This window comes from Alligator mississippiensis, chromosome 3, assembly GCF_030867095.1.
Source record: "Alligator mississippiensis isolate rAllMis1 chromosome 3, rAllMis1, whole genome shotgun sequence".
In the NCBI taxonomy this organism is placed as follows: Eukaryota; Metazoa; Chordata; order Crocodylia; family Alligatoridae; genus Alligator; species Alligator mississippiensis.
This window is the reverse complement of record NC_081826.1, coordinates 41,341,762-41,356,897: the sequence shown is the minus strand read 5'-3', so window position 1 is coordinate 41,356,897 and position 15,136 is coordinate 41,341,762. Positions and strand designations below refer to the sequence as shown.

The following is a 15,136-nucleotide window of genomic DNA, read 5'->3' as shown; positions in this document are numbered from 1 at the left end:
GCGTAAACAGCAAATTTCATTTCGTCTACATGTGGCCTGAGATTTTATTTAAAATTAAAAACAGTAAAATCATTTTTTTTTTTAAATTCTGGGTTTGCGTCTTGTTTTTCTTTTGTTCAGGTCAGTGGTCTGTCGAACCTTATTTCCTGCTTCTACCCATAGCTAATTTACATTGCTCCAAAGGAATATAAATGCCTTCAGAAACACGCACAATGACCTAACCTATTATAAGATACTGTCCATGTCTGGATAATTCCTTTCTGATCTTTTTAGCATATACCTGGATTATGAGTTTGTGGCACCCTTATTTTACCAGGTGGACTAACTGAACAGGCTTCTTAAAATCAAATGGTCCAGGACTCTTAAACTTGCACAGTTGTTCTACCCTCCAAATAATTAACTCCAAGTTGAAGTAAATGTGAGAGAGAAATCCCAATATTATTTAACAATTATTTTCCTAATTAACACTATTCTTTGTTCAGGTTCTCTGTAGATGGATAGTAAGTAATTAATCCCAGCAGCAATTATGCCTTTATATAACCAATTATTAATATTTGTAACCAGAGGACTAGGTAGTAACAAACTGCCTGTAGCATCATAGCATCAAAACAAGTACAAGAAGCCTAGCTCTGCTGAATATTTCTGGGTGACAATGGGTAAGTCTATTTTCATGTGCCTTTAAAATGGGATTTATAACATTTTTTCCATCTTTTATTCTACTGAAAGTTTGGGGGGGCAAGGATTCGCTTTCTTTATGACTCTCTGGTTGACTATACAGAACCTGCAGCAAGGGTTTATAGAGCTTAGTATAGTGGGCCACAATCTTGGTCATAGCACCTCTTTGTTACCATGCTATAAGTAATAAATAGATGCAGTGTTTTCCTCTCTAACCCTGCAGATGAAGGGGTCAGTTTGGAAGATGAACATAATTCCACTCTGAGCCATCTGTGCCTTTCAACATGACAGACTTTTAAACAACTGACTTCCCTTTGAAGGTATTAAACTGCTCTCAGGAGGTTCTTGACACCTTGAAAGATTTAGCACAAAATCTGGAACTCAGGGAATTAGGCTGAAAAGTAGACAGAAGGGCCTGTCTCTGCTACCTAGTTCTTCCCATTAACAACCTCTGATATTCATAGTTGTGAAGCAACTTTGGTTCTTTGAACTACTCTGCCAGTGCTGAAGCTGCATCATTTGCCTAAGATAAACTGCTAAGTCCTAAGCTACATGCGGGGTCCAGGACACTTCAAAGAGAAGCAGTTGTTACAGGCTACCAAAGAGATGCTGTTTGCCAAAATCATTGTAATATACCCTATAATTAGGTGATTTTAGAAAGGCAAATACCATTTTTTTAAACTGCTGGAATATAATGGCTACCAGGACCATTCTGGTTTAGAAACAATAGAAATCAGAAAATTAGGGTTGGAAGGGACCTCAGGAGGTCATCTAGTTCAGCCCCCTGCTCAAGGCAGGACCACCCCCAACTAGATCATCCCAACCAAAGCTTTGTCTAGCCAGGTTTTGAAAACCTCCAAGAATGGAAATTCCACCACCTCTCACTGGGTAACCTGTTCCTGTGTTTTACTACCCTCCTAGTGAGAAAATGTTTCCTAATATCTAACTAAACTTCCCTTGCTGCAACTTGAGACCATTGCTCCTTGTTCTGTTATCTGCCATCACTGAGAACAGTCTAGCCCCATCACCTTTCGACCCCCCCACTTCAGGTAGTTGAAGACTGCTATAAAATCTCCTTTCAGTTTTCTCTTCTCTAGACTAAGCAAGTCCAGTTCCCTCAGCCTTTCCTCATAAGTCATGTCCCCCAGCTCCCTCTCCATTTTTCTTTCCCTGTGCTGGACCTTCTCCAATTTGTCTACATTGTTTCTGAAAGCCCAAAATGGAACACAGTACTCCAGACGTGGCCTCACCAGTGCTGAATAGAGGGGTAGAATCACTTCCCCTGACCTGCTGGCAACATTCCTACCAATGCAGCCCAGTATGCTGTTAGCCTTCTTGGCAACAAGGGCACACTGCTGGCTCATATTCAGATTATTCTCCACTGTAATCCTCAGGTCCTTTTCTGCAGAGCTGCTGCCCAGTCAGTTAGCCCCCAGCCTGTACTGGTGCATGGGATTATTCCATCCTAGATGCAGGATTTTGCACTTATCCTTGCTGAACCTCATGAGATTTCTTTTGGCCCAATCCTACAATTTGTTTAGGTCACTGAATCCTACCGTCCAGAGTATCTACTACTCTTCCCAGCTTGGTGTCATCTGCAAACTTGTTGAGGGTGCACTCTATGCCATCTTCCTGGTCATTGCTGAAGACATTGAACAAAACTGGCCCCAGGACCAACCCCTGGGGCACTCCACTTGATACTGGCTGCCAACCAGACATAGAGCCATTGATTACTACCCTCTGAGCCTGATGCTCCAGCCAGTTTTCTATCCACCTTACAGTCCATTCATCCCACTCATACTTCTTTAGCTTGCCTGTCAGAATTTTGTGGGAAACTGTATCAAAAGCCTTGCTAAAATCTGTGTACCAGAATGAACGCACACTGAAAATCAAAAACAAGAATACCCAGTTACCTGTGGGGGCACACTTCTCACAAGAAAACTGCTCACTCTCCAATCTCTCAATTCTAATCCTCAAAGGTAGATTAGAGGCCAGGAGTAATCCAAACCATATCATGTGTGACTACAGGGCTCTGGGGGCCAGGCTTAGGAAGACAGGGGCACAGGTGGTCTTCCTGTTGATCCTCCCGGTCCATGGTCATGGTCAGCATCATGACACCTGCATTAGAGAAGTCAACCTGTGGCTCCAGAGTTGGTGTCATCAAGTGGGTTTTGGGTTCTTCAACCATGATTTGCACTTCCATGGGGCACCCTGGGATGTGATGGCCTTCATCTCTCTTCAAAAGGTAAGAGTCTGTTCTCTTACAGGTTGGCTTATCTCCTACGCAGGGCTTTAAACTAGGTTCGTTGGGGCCTGAGGATGCAGACAACAGTGAGAACCTACAATCAAGAAACCACGAGCCATGCACTGGAACAGCCCATGTAAGTATTAAGGGACCCACTAGGCATCAGGACAGGGGGCACCAAGGGCAGCTATTGCGGGGCTCAAATGTCTTTACACTAATGCTAGGAGCATGGGGAACAAGCAGGAGGAATTTGCATTCCTGCTTGCAAACAAGAACTTTGATTTAGTTGGGCTAACTCAGGGGCGGGCAGTTATTTTGGATGGAGGGCTGCTTACCCAGTTTTGGCAAGGTGTTTGACAGGTGCCCCACCCCTTGAGAGGTGCCCCACTCCTGGTCACCATCTTGGGACCAGTGTTCCAATGTCTTGGTACCAATGTGCCAGGGCCAGTGCTGGTGGGGCCACAGGCTGGCAGGTGTCTGTGGAGTCAGGCTGGGCTGCACCAGCAGGGAGAGGGGGGAGCTGACCTGGCTCCCCCCCCTCCCTGTACCCCTACCGCCCTGCTCTGGTCCCTGCTGGTGCTGGCCCTGGGACACCGGTGTGAGCCCTGTGCTCCCGCGCCCGCTCACTCCCAGTGCCCCCCCCCAGCCCTGCAGTACAGGCAGGGGGCAGCACACAGCCCTGAACCCCTGCTCCCCAGCAGGGAAGGAGCTGGTTCAGAGCACAGGGAAAAGCAGCCCCTTCCCACCCCATGGCCCGCACTCCCTGCTGCAGCAACTCGCAGCCCATGTGGGGCTGTCCTGAGCAGGCACAGGCAGCCTCACATGGGCTGTGAGTGGCTGCAGCATGGGGCGCTGGGCATGGGGCAGGTGAGAGGCCACTTTTCCCGCGCTCAGCTCCAGTTTGTAACCCACTACTGCTCCCAGCCTGGATCCCACACAAGGTCTGGGCTTGCCCGTCGGGACTGCTGCGTGGTGGCAGCAGCTGTGGCCCCACCACTTGCCACACTGGGCAATGTTTGCTGCTGCTGCCTGCCCAGAGCTTGTGCACTGGGCAGCCCACAGGCAGCAGTAGCAGCCTCACCACAGCCTACCACAGCACGAGCTTCAGGCAGGCAATGGCAGTAAATGCTGTCCAGCACAGCAAGTGCGGGGGCTGCAGCTGCTGCTGCCGTGGTGCAGGCCTGATGGGTGAGTCCGCAGCCAGCGCGGGGCTGGGTTACAAGCTGGTGCTGAGTGCAGGGGGAAAGCGGCCCCTCCCCCACCCCATGACCAGCACTCTACACTGCAGCCATTCACAGCCTACGTGGGACTGCCTGTGCCTGCTCAGGACAACCCCATGCGGGCTGCAAGTGGCTGCAGCAGGAAGCGCGGGCCATGGGGTGGGTGAGGGTCTGCTTTTCCCCGCATCCTTCACCAGCTTGTTCCCTGCCTTTCCCTTCCCCTCCTCCCCACCTTATCTGAGCTTCCTGTGCCGGGGCAGCCACGTGGTCCCAGGCCAGAAGCCCCTGCTGGGGCTTCCAGCTGTGGGGGCAGAGCCAGGTGGGCCCTGCTGTTGCGGGAGCCTGGCAAGGATTCCCCTGGTTCCTGTCATTTTTGACAGAAACCAAGGACAGATAAATTTAAATTTTCAAAAAAATTTTAGGGGCCCCGTGGGCTGGATATAATGCCTCGTGGGCTGGATTCAGCTGGTGGGCCATATTTTGCCCACCCCTGGGCTAGCTGAAACTTGGTGGGACGCTACCCATGATTGGGCAATAAACAATGAGGGCTATAGGCTGTACAGATTAGATAGAGTAAGGAGAAAAGGGGGAGGTGTTGCTGTCTATGAGAAGGAGCAATATACATCTTCCATAATCAAGATGTGATCAGAGGAGAGGCAAATTGAGGTATTGTGGGTCAGAATGCAAGGAGGTTGGGTGGGGAAGGGACTTGGTAGTGGGGGTCTACTACAGGCTGCCACATCAGGATGAGGAGTTGGACCTAGAATTCTCCAGACAGCTCTCAGAGGATGTACAGTCAAGCGACATGACTGTCATGGGTGACCTAAACTACCTGGACATCTGCTGGGAGAAGCAGTCAACTAGATCCAACCATTCACGCAGGTTCTTAACCTGCATACAGGACCTTCAGCTAACACAGGAGGTACACTGTCCCACTAGGAGAAACGTCTTTCTGGACTTGGTCCTGGCTACAGGGGATGATTTGGTGGGGGATCTACTGACACAAGGTAACCTAGGGGACAGTGACCATCACTTGATTGAATTCACTATCTGGCGTAGGGTGGGAAAGATAACCAGTAGGGCAGAAGTGCTAGACTTCAGAAAGGCTAAGTTCAGTGTGCTCAGGAGATTAGTTAGCAAGGCACTGAAGAACAAGGGAATTGGTGAAATAGGAGTCCAGGAAGGGTGGTTGTTCCTAAAGGGAGCAATCCTATAGGTGCAGGAGGAGACAATCCTTTTGCACAAGAAAGGGGGAAAGAGGGCCAAGAAACCCTCTTGGCTAAACAGGGAAGTCCAGGAAGGCCTAGGGGCAAAGTGAGGCATATAGGCTGTAGAAGTAGGGGGTAGCTACCATATAGGCTGTGGAAGGTGGTGTGTACCTACTTGCCCTGCACTTGAAGGGAGGCAGTCAGAAAGGCCAAAGCAGAAATGGAACTTAGGCTGGCAATAAAAATTATAGACAACAAGAAGTCCTTCTTCAGGTATATAGGGAGCAAAAAGAAGATATAGGGTAGCATACGCCCCCTACAAGACAAACCAGGGCAATTAGTGACAGAGAGGGGGGACAAAGCTGAGCTCTTCAATGAGGTTTTTTTTTCTCTGTATTCCTGAACTCAGATCAGGACAAATCTCCCAATTGGATCATAGATAGGCACAAAAGGGAAACCAGCCCATCAAATGTTAGCACCAACTTAGTGAAGAGACACTTGGAGGGGCTGGATGTGTTTAAGTCAACAGGCCTGGATGATCTTCATCCAAGTGTGCTGAAGGAATTGGCCAGGGTCATCACAGAGCCACTGGCAAAGCTGTTTGAACACTCTTGGTGCTCAGGTCAGGTCCCAGAGGACTAGAAAAGGGCCAATGTGGTCCCTATTTTCAAGAAGGGGAGGAAGGAGGATCCGGGTAACTATAGGCCAGTTAGTCTTGCCTCTATCCTCAGGAAAACCTTTGAAAAAATTATTAAAGATCACATTTGTGGGAGTCCAGTGGGAGAAAGCAATGCTAAAAGGCAACCAGCATGGATTCACAGCAGGTAGATCCTGCCTAACTAACTTTGTTTCTTTTTATAACCAGGTCACAAAATTCTTAGATGCAGGAATCAAGGTGGATGTCATCTACTTGTATTTTAAGAAGGCCTTCAATACAGTATCTCATTATATTCTCATATATAAGCAGCACAACTGTGATGTAGATGATTACACGGTTTGGTGGGTGGCAAATTGGCTTAGGGGTCACACCCAGAGAGTGGTGGTGGATAGGTCGGTATCAACCTGGAAAGATGTGGGCTGTGGAGTCCCACAAGGTCCAGTCCTTGGACCTGTGCTTTTCAATGTCTTCATTAGTGTCTTGGATGAGGGCATGGAAAGCACTCTGTTCAAATTCGCAGATGGTACCAAATTATGGGGTAAAGTTAACACACCAGAGGGTAGGGAATGAATCCAGGCAGATCTGGATAGGTTGGAAATATGGGCAGAACAGAAAAGATGTAGTTCAATAAGGACAACTGCAAAGTGCAGCACCTAGGAAGAAGGAATCACCAGCATGCTAGGGGCTAGGGAGGACCTTTTCAGCAGCACAGCAGGGGAAAGGGAGCTTGGAGTCACTGTTGACTCAAAGATGAACATGAGTCAATGTGATGAAGTGATCAGTAAAGCTAACCGCACTTTATCATGCATTAGCAAGTGCATGACAAATAGGTCCAAGGAGGTGATACTTCTCCTTTATGTGGCATTGGTCAGGCCACAGTTGGAGTACTGCATCCAATTTTGGGTGCCACACTTCAAGAGGGATGTGGACAACCTCAAGAGGATTCAGAGGAGGGCCACTTGTATAGTTAGGGGACTGCAGGCAAAACCCTATGAGGAGAAATTGGGGGTATTGGAACTCTTCAGCCTCCACAAGAGAAGGCTGAGAGGTGATCTTGAGACCCCCTACAAATTCATCCGGGAGGGGTGTGGGGGCAGGCAGCAAGGAATAGGAGGTGCTCTGTTTACCAGGGCACCCCTTGGAGTAACTAGGAACAATGGCCACAAACTAACAGAGAACTGATTTAGGTTAGACATCAGGTAGAACTTCTTTATGCTAAAGGTTGCCAAAATCTGGAATGGGCTTCCAAGGGAGGTAGTGCTTTCCCCTACCTTGGGGGTCTTTAAGAGGAGGCTAGACATGTACCTGGCTGGGGTCATCTGACCCCAGTGCTCTTTCTTGCCCAGGGCAGGAGGTCAGACTCTATGATCTGCTAAGGTCCCTTCCAACCCAAACATCTATGAATCTATAAGGGAATTTACAAAACATCTTTCACCGACAAGCCTGTGAACTTCACTTCATCAATCTACTGGATATAAAAATTCATGGACTAAATATAGACATTAGATTTATGACTTATTATAACCTACCTAACATATTACTCCCCAGGTAAACCCTCCACTTTTTACCAGCTATATCAGGGGTGGGCAAAATATGGCCTGCAGGCCAGATCCGGCCCAAAAGGCTATTCTATCCAGCCTGCGAGGCCCCTAAAAATTTTAGAAAATTAATATTTCTCTTCCCCAATCTGCCTGTCACAGATAACAATGGCCAGTGGCAGTAAGGCCCAGGGGAAGCCAACAGCAGGACTAAGCAGCCACAGCAGCAAGGCCTGCCCAGCCCTGCCCCACCCCCAGCTCCTCCACCCCCAGCCAGAAGCTCATGCCTAGCAAAGGATTCTGGCCTTGCATCCTAGGGCTGTTCCTGCCTCCCTGCACTGGAGGGAAATTCAGATAAGAAGAAGCAAAGGAGGGAGGCAGGGGAGGACCACAAGCAATCACCCCCATCTACAGGGCCCAACTGAGCTGGGCAGCTCCTGCAGTCCTGGCGCTGAAGCTGGGAACCATGTGGTGCTTGAACAGCTGGCAGGTGGAGGGATAGGGGGGAAATGGCTGTGGAAAGTGGGAGGAAGGGGCAGCACGTGGGCACATGGAGAGCATGGGGCCTGTGCCCATGTGCTGGAGCCAGTGCTGTCAAGGGCTCAGGGCAGGGCAGCCTGAGTGTGAGGCCTGGGCTGACAGGGGCTCTATGGAGCTGGGCTGGCTCCTCTTTCTCCCTGCTGGTGCAGCCCAGCCCAGCTCCATAGTGTTCCTGCCAGTCAACACCATGGGCCCCTGCTGGCACTGGCCCTGGTGCACCAATGTGGGCTCTGTGTTCCTGCCCAGCTGTTGCTGTGCTCCACATGCTCACTTGCTACTACTCCCCCAACACCTGCCACAGCCATTTCCCTAGTTTCCAGCCCACTGCTGACACTGCTCTGGCACCACATGGTTCCTGGCTGCAGCACCAGGCTGCAGGACTCAGCAGGTACTGGCCTGGCCCCCTCAATTCTCAGCTAGCTCTGTGCAGTGCCAGCCAGGCCAGTCTGGTTCATACTGCATCCTGCCATCTTGGCCGTGCAGTTAGGTTGTGGTGCCAGAGCAGGGGGAGGGGGGGAGGGGAGCAGAGGAGGGGAAGCAGTGTGAGAAGGGCAGCAATGGCAGATGGGAGGGAGAAGTGGCGGCAAGCAGGAGCACAGAGCCCGGACTTGGAGGAGTGCTGGTGGGGGCTCCGCCCACCCTGGGGTACGGGGAGCTGTGGGCAAGCCCTCCCCCTCCACACATGCCACAAACCTCCCCAGCCACCCTCCCCCCCACACACTCACAGTCCCCCACAAACCCCATATCCACCCACACCCCATACATCCACTCTCACCCACATGCTCCCCCACTCAACATATACATACCTCCACACCTATCCACCCCCCACAAACCCCACACACCCCCCCACAGTCTCCCCCACATCTCACATAGTCACACACCAACAAACCTATACCCATCTGCCCATACCCCCCCCCACAATATACAAGATAAGACTGCATTTTAAGCTATTGTGCAATCACCTTTATGTACACTACACAAACATGTACATCAGGACAAATATAGATGTTTAAATGAAATGAATGAATGTTGTAGTATATGTCTGATTTTTACAATATAGTATATGTTTGATTTTTAGAATATAATTTGGTATTTTTCTGGTTCTGATATGGTAAACCCCCTTGCTGAAATAATTACTTCTGGGGGCAAGGAGAGGGACTTCTGGTGGCAAAGTTCAGGGGCTAGGAGGTGGGAGTTCCACTCTTAAGATGTCAAACCAGGGGCGGGGTACCTGTCAAGGTGTGGGGCTACCCTTGCAGCCCTCAATGGCTTGCCAAAACTTGGTAAGTTGCCCTGCACCTGAAATAATTATCCACCCCTGAACTATATTCATTCCCTTTTTCCCTCCCTGCCCCCGTCTCCTGTCTTTTATCCTTTGACTACAGCTACATTCATTCCCCTTTCCACCCCCTCCCCACCTGTCTTTCACCTATTGACCAACTCAATTTACGTTTTAATTGACTGGCTTTCTTGCATATGTACTGGCCTCTGGCTGATTTACTACTTCACTGCAGAAGGAATGCTTTGCAAAAAAAAAAAAAAGGATTGGGCCCCTTGTCACTTCTGTCTTCAGCCCACGTCTCCTGCGGTGGGGTGGGTGAGCTGTCAAAAGTTTGCAATGTTACAAATAGCTATGTTGCAAACTAAACTACATGTGGATGTGGTTTAGTTTGCAACATAGCAAGCTCATTTAAATCACATAAAAACCTGTATGTGTACAGCGTGAAGCAGTTAAACTGCAAAAACAGGCAATTTTCATCATGTGAACAAGTGCCCAGAAGCTTCAAGTTAGGGAACCAAAATCTGAGTACCCAAAGACCAGTAGCTGCTTCTGAAAACTTAGCTTGTTGAGCACTTGCTTCTGCTATTACAGAAGTCAATAAAAAATCAAATTAACTCCAAATTAACTTGTGAAAATTAAATAAGTAAATTGATACTAATATAATAAGAAATAAACTGAAAATGAAAAAGCTGACCTGAACATTTCTTCTCTTTCAGATCTAAACTTCATGGGTTAGGCCAGGGGAGGGCAATTATTTAAGCTGGAGTGCCGCTTAATGACTTTTGGTGAGGTGTCAAGGGCTGCAAGGGTAGCCCCGCCCCTTCACAGGTGCTCTGCTCCCTGATCACTGTCTTAGGACCAGAAGTTCAACCCCTAACTCCTGACCTTTGCCACCAGAAGTCCCTCTTCTTATCCCCAAAAGTACTCCTTTTAGGAGGCGGGGTTTGCCATCTCTTAACCAGAAAAAAAAAATCATATACTAAAAATCAAACATCTACTATAACATATTTTAAATTCATTTAAAAAATATTTTTGTCCTGATTTACTTGCATTTGCCTAGTGCCATGGTGGCCAAACCATGACTCGCAAGCTACATGCAGCTCACCAGGACAGTACTTGTGGCTCTCCAGAAATTGGTCGAAGCCCCACCCACTTCTTTCTGAGGTGGCTCCGGGGGACAGTGCAGCTCAGCACCTCCCACCATTCTGGCTTTCCCTATGGGGAGCATGCCTTGAGCCCACCCTCCTCCCTCCTTCTCTTCCTCCAGGACCGCTGGCTAAGGTGCTGGGCTGCTGGGATGGGGGCTGCAGCCACACAGATGTGGCTCCCAGGGTGAGTAACTCTGGCCACCCCTGGCATAGCGTATATAGAGGTGATTGAATAATAGCTCAAAATAAAGTTTTACTCTTGTATATTGTATGTGTGGGGGGGTATGTAGGGTATAGTTATGGGGATGGGTGCAGGGTGTGCATGTTTGTCTGGGATTTGTGGATGTGTGTGTGGCAGGGTTTTGAAGGGATGTGGGGGGTCATGAGGTTTGTATAGGTGTGGGGTTTGTGAGGGGGTGAGTGTGGGGATGGGCCCCACCTGATGACCCCCCATTGGACACAGCTCCTGCTGGGTGTGGCAGCAGAAGCAGCAGTTGGTGGGCCCTTGGGGCACTCATGGCCCGCAGCAGGCAGAGCCCCCTGGTGGCATGTGGCTCTGGCTGAATCCCAGGATCTGCATGTGGCAGCACAGAGCCCACATGGCCCAGCCTGCTGACGCCTGCCTTTGAGCCAGACCAGGTTGGCTCTGTGGCAGCTTGTGGGGCTCCTGGCATTGCAGGAAGGAGCCATGTGCCATCGAGCCACGCTGGGTTCCTGCCTCCATGTGGGGCTTCCAGTACTCCAGTGGAGAGCTACATGTGGAGGCATGGAGCCAGGCTGGCCCAATGGCACATAACTCCAAGCAACTCCCAGTCTGTGTGCCATCAGGCTGGGTATACTCTGTACCTCCATGTGTGTCTGGAGTACTGGAAACCCCACATGGCAGCATGGAGCCAGACCAGCCTGGCCTGGCTTGATGTCATGGTTTGGGGGGGGGGCATGTTTCAGGGGACTCCTCACCCACCCACAAACCCCATACCCACCCATATACTCCTCACCCACCCACAAAACCCACATCCACTCCTACATCCTTCAGGCAGGAGCTCCCTTCTCCATTCACCAGCTGTCCAGTTATGCACCATCATGCTTGGTGCTTCCACATGGGGCTCCCAGCTGACGTGCTGGGAGTCCCACAGAGGTGGAAGCACAAAGACTGCCCAGTCCAATGACATGTGACCTCTGAAAGCCCACCTCCCACCAGCTTTCAGAGAGGCAGCCATTAGCCAGTAAGAATTGATTTCTGAAGGGTCCCCGCAGGCCATATAAAATAGCCTGACTGGCCATATGTGTCTGTGATACATCCTCAGTGAAACAGTGTAAAAATAGCCAGAGACAAATTCAGGAGATGTGTTTATTATATTAGACTCCAAAGAGCTGCAGAGCCTAAAACCAAGACCACAGATTTGCTTCTCTGTGCCTGTCCCAAGGTCTTCAATCTGAAGCTAAGGTAGGTTGTAGTGTGCAGTCCTGGTACCTAAACAAACCTCAGGCAGAAGCAATTACATTGGAAATTACTTCACTACGTACTCCTTAAAGCTTCAAAATACTAAATCTGTTGCTTTTACACACTCCTGTGGTCAGTTTTGATGGAAACTTTGTTTTCCCACAGAAAAAAACTTCTAGTTTAGCACACCATATTCTTAGAATTCCATTGTACATTGTAGCCACTTCACAAGCATTGGGAGACTCACTGCCTAAATTAATTCCTTGCCTAACCTTTTTTTGTATACAGGATAAACATCATGTTATGCCTGAGGTTTGGCAATGGTGTTGGTATTTTCTTTCAGGGAGAAAAAGAAATATATTATTTTTTTAGATATATGCCAAACAGCACAAGCTGAGATGGGACTGTATTTACTTTGAGATGACTGTTTGCTTCTTTAATTATATGTACCACCATTTTGTTTCCAGTTTGCATGCTATATGGTGGCTGATGGGGAAAAAAGACATCTTTTATAAGTGGGATAATGCTAGATACTTTTTCTGTGGGACCTTGTGGATAATTTGAGAATGATTATAGGAAAAAATACTAGCACTTTATGGCATATCATGTAGCAGTAACAGTGTAGCCAAAATAGTGTGGAACTCAGCACTGGCTGCAAAACCGCTAATAAAACCACTGGTTGCATAAATGCTTGGAATATTAGCTCATACTGAGCTCCCTGACACTTTGTTTATTCTCTTAGCACTGTTGGCTTAAAGCTAGCTTGGGTATGTACAGACAACATTGACTGCAGTGGTAGCATAGCTTTAATGATCTTATCATATTGCTTAGCTGAGTTTTTAATAGGTGAGATTCTTTTTTGGTCTGGCACCAGTTTTAAATCACTCTAGCTGCACTGGCTTCAGGGGAATGACTGTGATGGAATGAAGCAGGTCCTCTGAGTTGATATGATGGTAGATAGTGTGTAATGCAGTGATGGCCAGCTCATCTGGCCCTGCAGAGCTGAGCAATTAAAGCTTTTTCCACCTGCCATGCTAACATTCTTCCCAACCAATGGAGAGCTTCATGGGCTGGATGACATGGCTCTGCATGCTGAATCTGGCCTGTGGGCTGGATCTTGGCCACTCCTGGTGGAATGCAATTATATTTTGAGACTTTTTTCATATACAAATATTACTAATAACAATAAGTGGGAATGTTTTTTTAAAGCTCTTTCCAGCCTCCCATCTTCCCTTTCAAGAAATGTGTAGAAACATGAATACGTTAATGATTTTGTAAATTGATAAACATATTTTAATTTAATCCCTTCTCCATATGGATATGCTGAAAGAGGACTAATAGTTAGAACAGGACAGTAGTTAGAAATCAGAAAGCCCTGTTAGATTTCACTCTCTTCCTCAAGAACTTAGCAGATGTTAGATTGAATTCTACTGGGCGTGTCTACACATTTGCTTTAATGTGCAGTAGACCATTTTACTGCACATTAAAGCATTATGTAAAAAACCGTGATGTTATGCAAATGCACAGTAAAATAGTCTGCTGTGCATTAACTGTCACTAAAAAGTGTGCAAATGCACTACTGTGCATTAATTTAGTACTTCACATTGGAGGTACTAAATTAAATGTGCATTAGAAAAGGCGCATTAATGCTTGTGTACACGCACCCACTGGATAGTAAATCACAGCACAAAGTGGCCTTACCAAAAACAGCTAAATTTGGCTCTTCTTTGTTTCCAGTTGTTTTTACAGGCCACAGTTTCTTTGCAATGAAGAACTTTGATATCTGTAGAAACATCTGGATTAGAGTCAGCAACAGGTGGTCTGTTAGCTCTCCATGAGCATAAATTCTTGGAGCAAAATTTGGAATCTGTTGACTTGCTACAATAGATCTTCCCCATAACTTACCACCATGAAAAGTAACTGGCATTCTTCTGGTTGGGACAGTGATGCATTAACCTTAATTACAGCTGAAGCTATTTTTTTAATGGCAATTTGGAGCCTTTCGTGGTGCTTGGAATGAGATGGCTGTATTGGGACTTTACAATGAAAATGATGGCTTCCTTTGTGGGTAGCTTAAGAACTGAGCTGGTTGGAATAAGCAGTCAAAGTATTTATTAATATAATAAACAACCATCAATTTTTTTGTTTTACTTAATTTTGAGCCTTTTATATTCGACCCAAAGGAACATTAAACATATAGTAAACTTCTTATGACCAAAAAGGATTAAACGTAAATGTCTTAAACAAAAGGGAGCAGGGATTTAAGCAGTTATATTTTCTATTTGTCCTTCCTTCATGCCAGACCCCAGGGTGACAATCTCAGGCAGCATATTTTTTAACATCAAAGAAGATTCAGCTACTTTATTTCAGACTAAACATGATGCAAGGGAAACTTATGACTAGGAAATTCAAGCAAAACTACTGCATTTCAGTTCAGTCAGATGCTTTGGGGCAAAGGTAAGTAATACCAAAGATGATATTTTGAGTAGTACCTTGGTGACTTAGGAGCCTAAGGGCATGTCTACACTGCAAAGGCAGCTTGTCATGGTTGGCTGACCCACAGCACATCCTGCTCACCTCTGCTGGCACACACACTTCAAACCTGGAAATACACTAGTGAGAATGCACCAGAATCATCCCCACTAAGTTATTCTCAAATGCTCCAGACATTTGCTCTCAAGCATGCCAGAGACCAAGATCCTGAGAACAACTGCTTTGAACCACCAATATTGTCCTCACCTACCTATTTCTAGGTTTGGAAATTGCCTACAGGGAGAAATGATTAGAATGTGTGTGGGAATGGCCTGGCCAAAGCATACTCTCCACCAGGGTTATGACATACCCTGCATCTACCAGTGGGACTTAGGCTCCTTAGTCGCTGAAGAAATTTGAAACTTTTACTAAATATATAGGCAGGATGTTCTGTAGACATTTCTCCAAAGATCATGACCTGGAGATATTAAAAGCAGAGGGAGAGATTGCTCCCTACAGAGTTGTTCAAAGCTGGAACAGGTCATCAGACCTAGCAGCTGAGAAGAGAAAATGAGATACCTTCCCTGTCTCCCATAAAGAGAATATATCACCTGAATAGTCTAAGCCAGTGGGAGCCAACCTTTTTGGCAAGAGTGCTACAAATTAAGCCTACACCCTCCCTAGTGCTACTCCAATCCCTTTCTTT

General features: G+C 47.4%; 1 long non-coding RNA gene across 1 annotated transcript in view; it reads right to left on the bottom strand.

The window, feature by feature from the left end:
* Positions 1 to 15,136, bottom strand: part of LOC132249260 (uncharacterized) — a 54,753-nt gene that overhangs the window by 2,084 nt on the left and 37,533 nt on the right. The gene's annotated exons all lie outside the window — the stretch shown is intronic.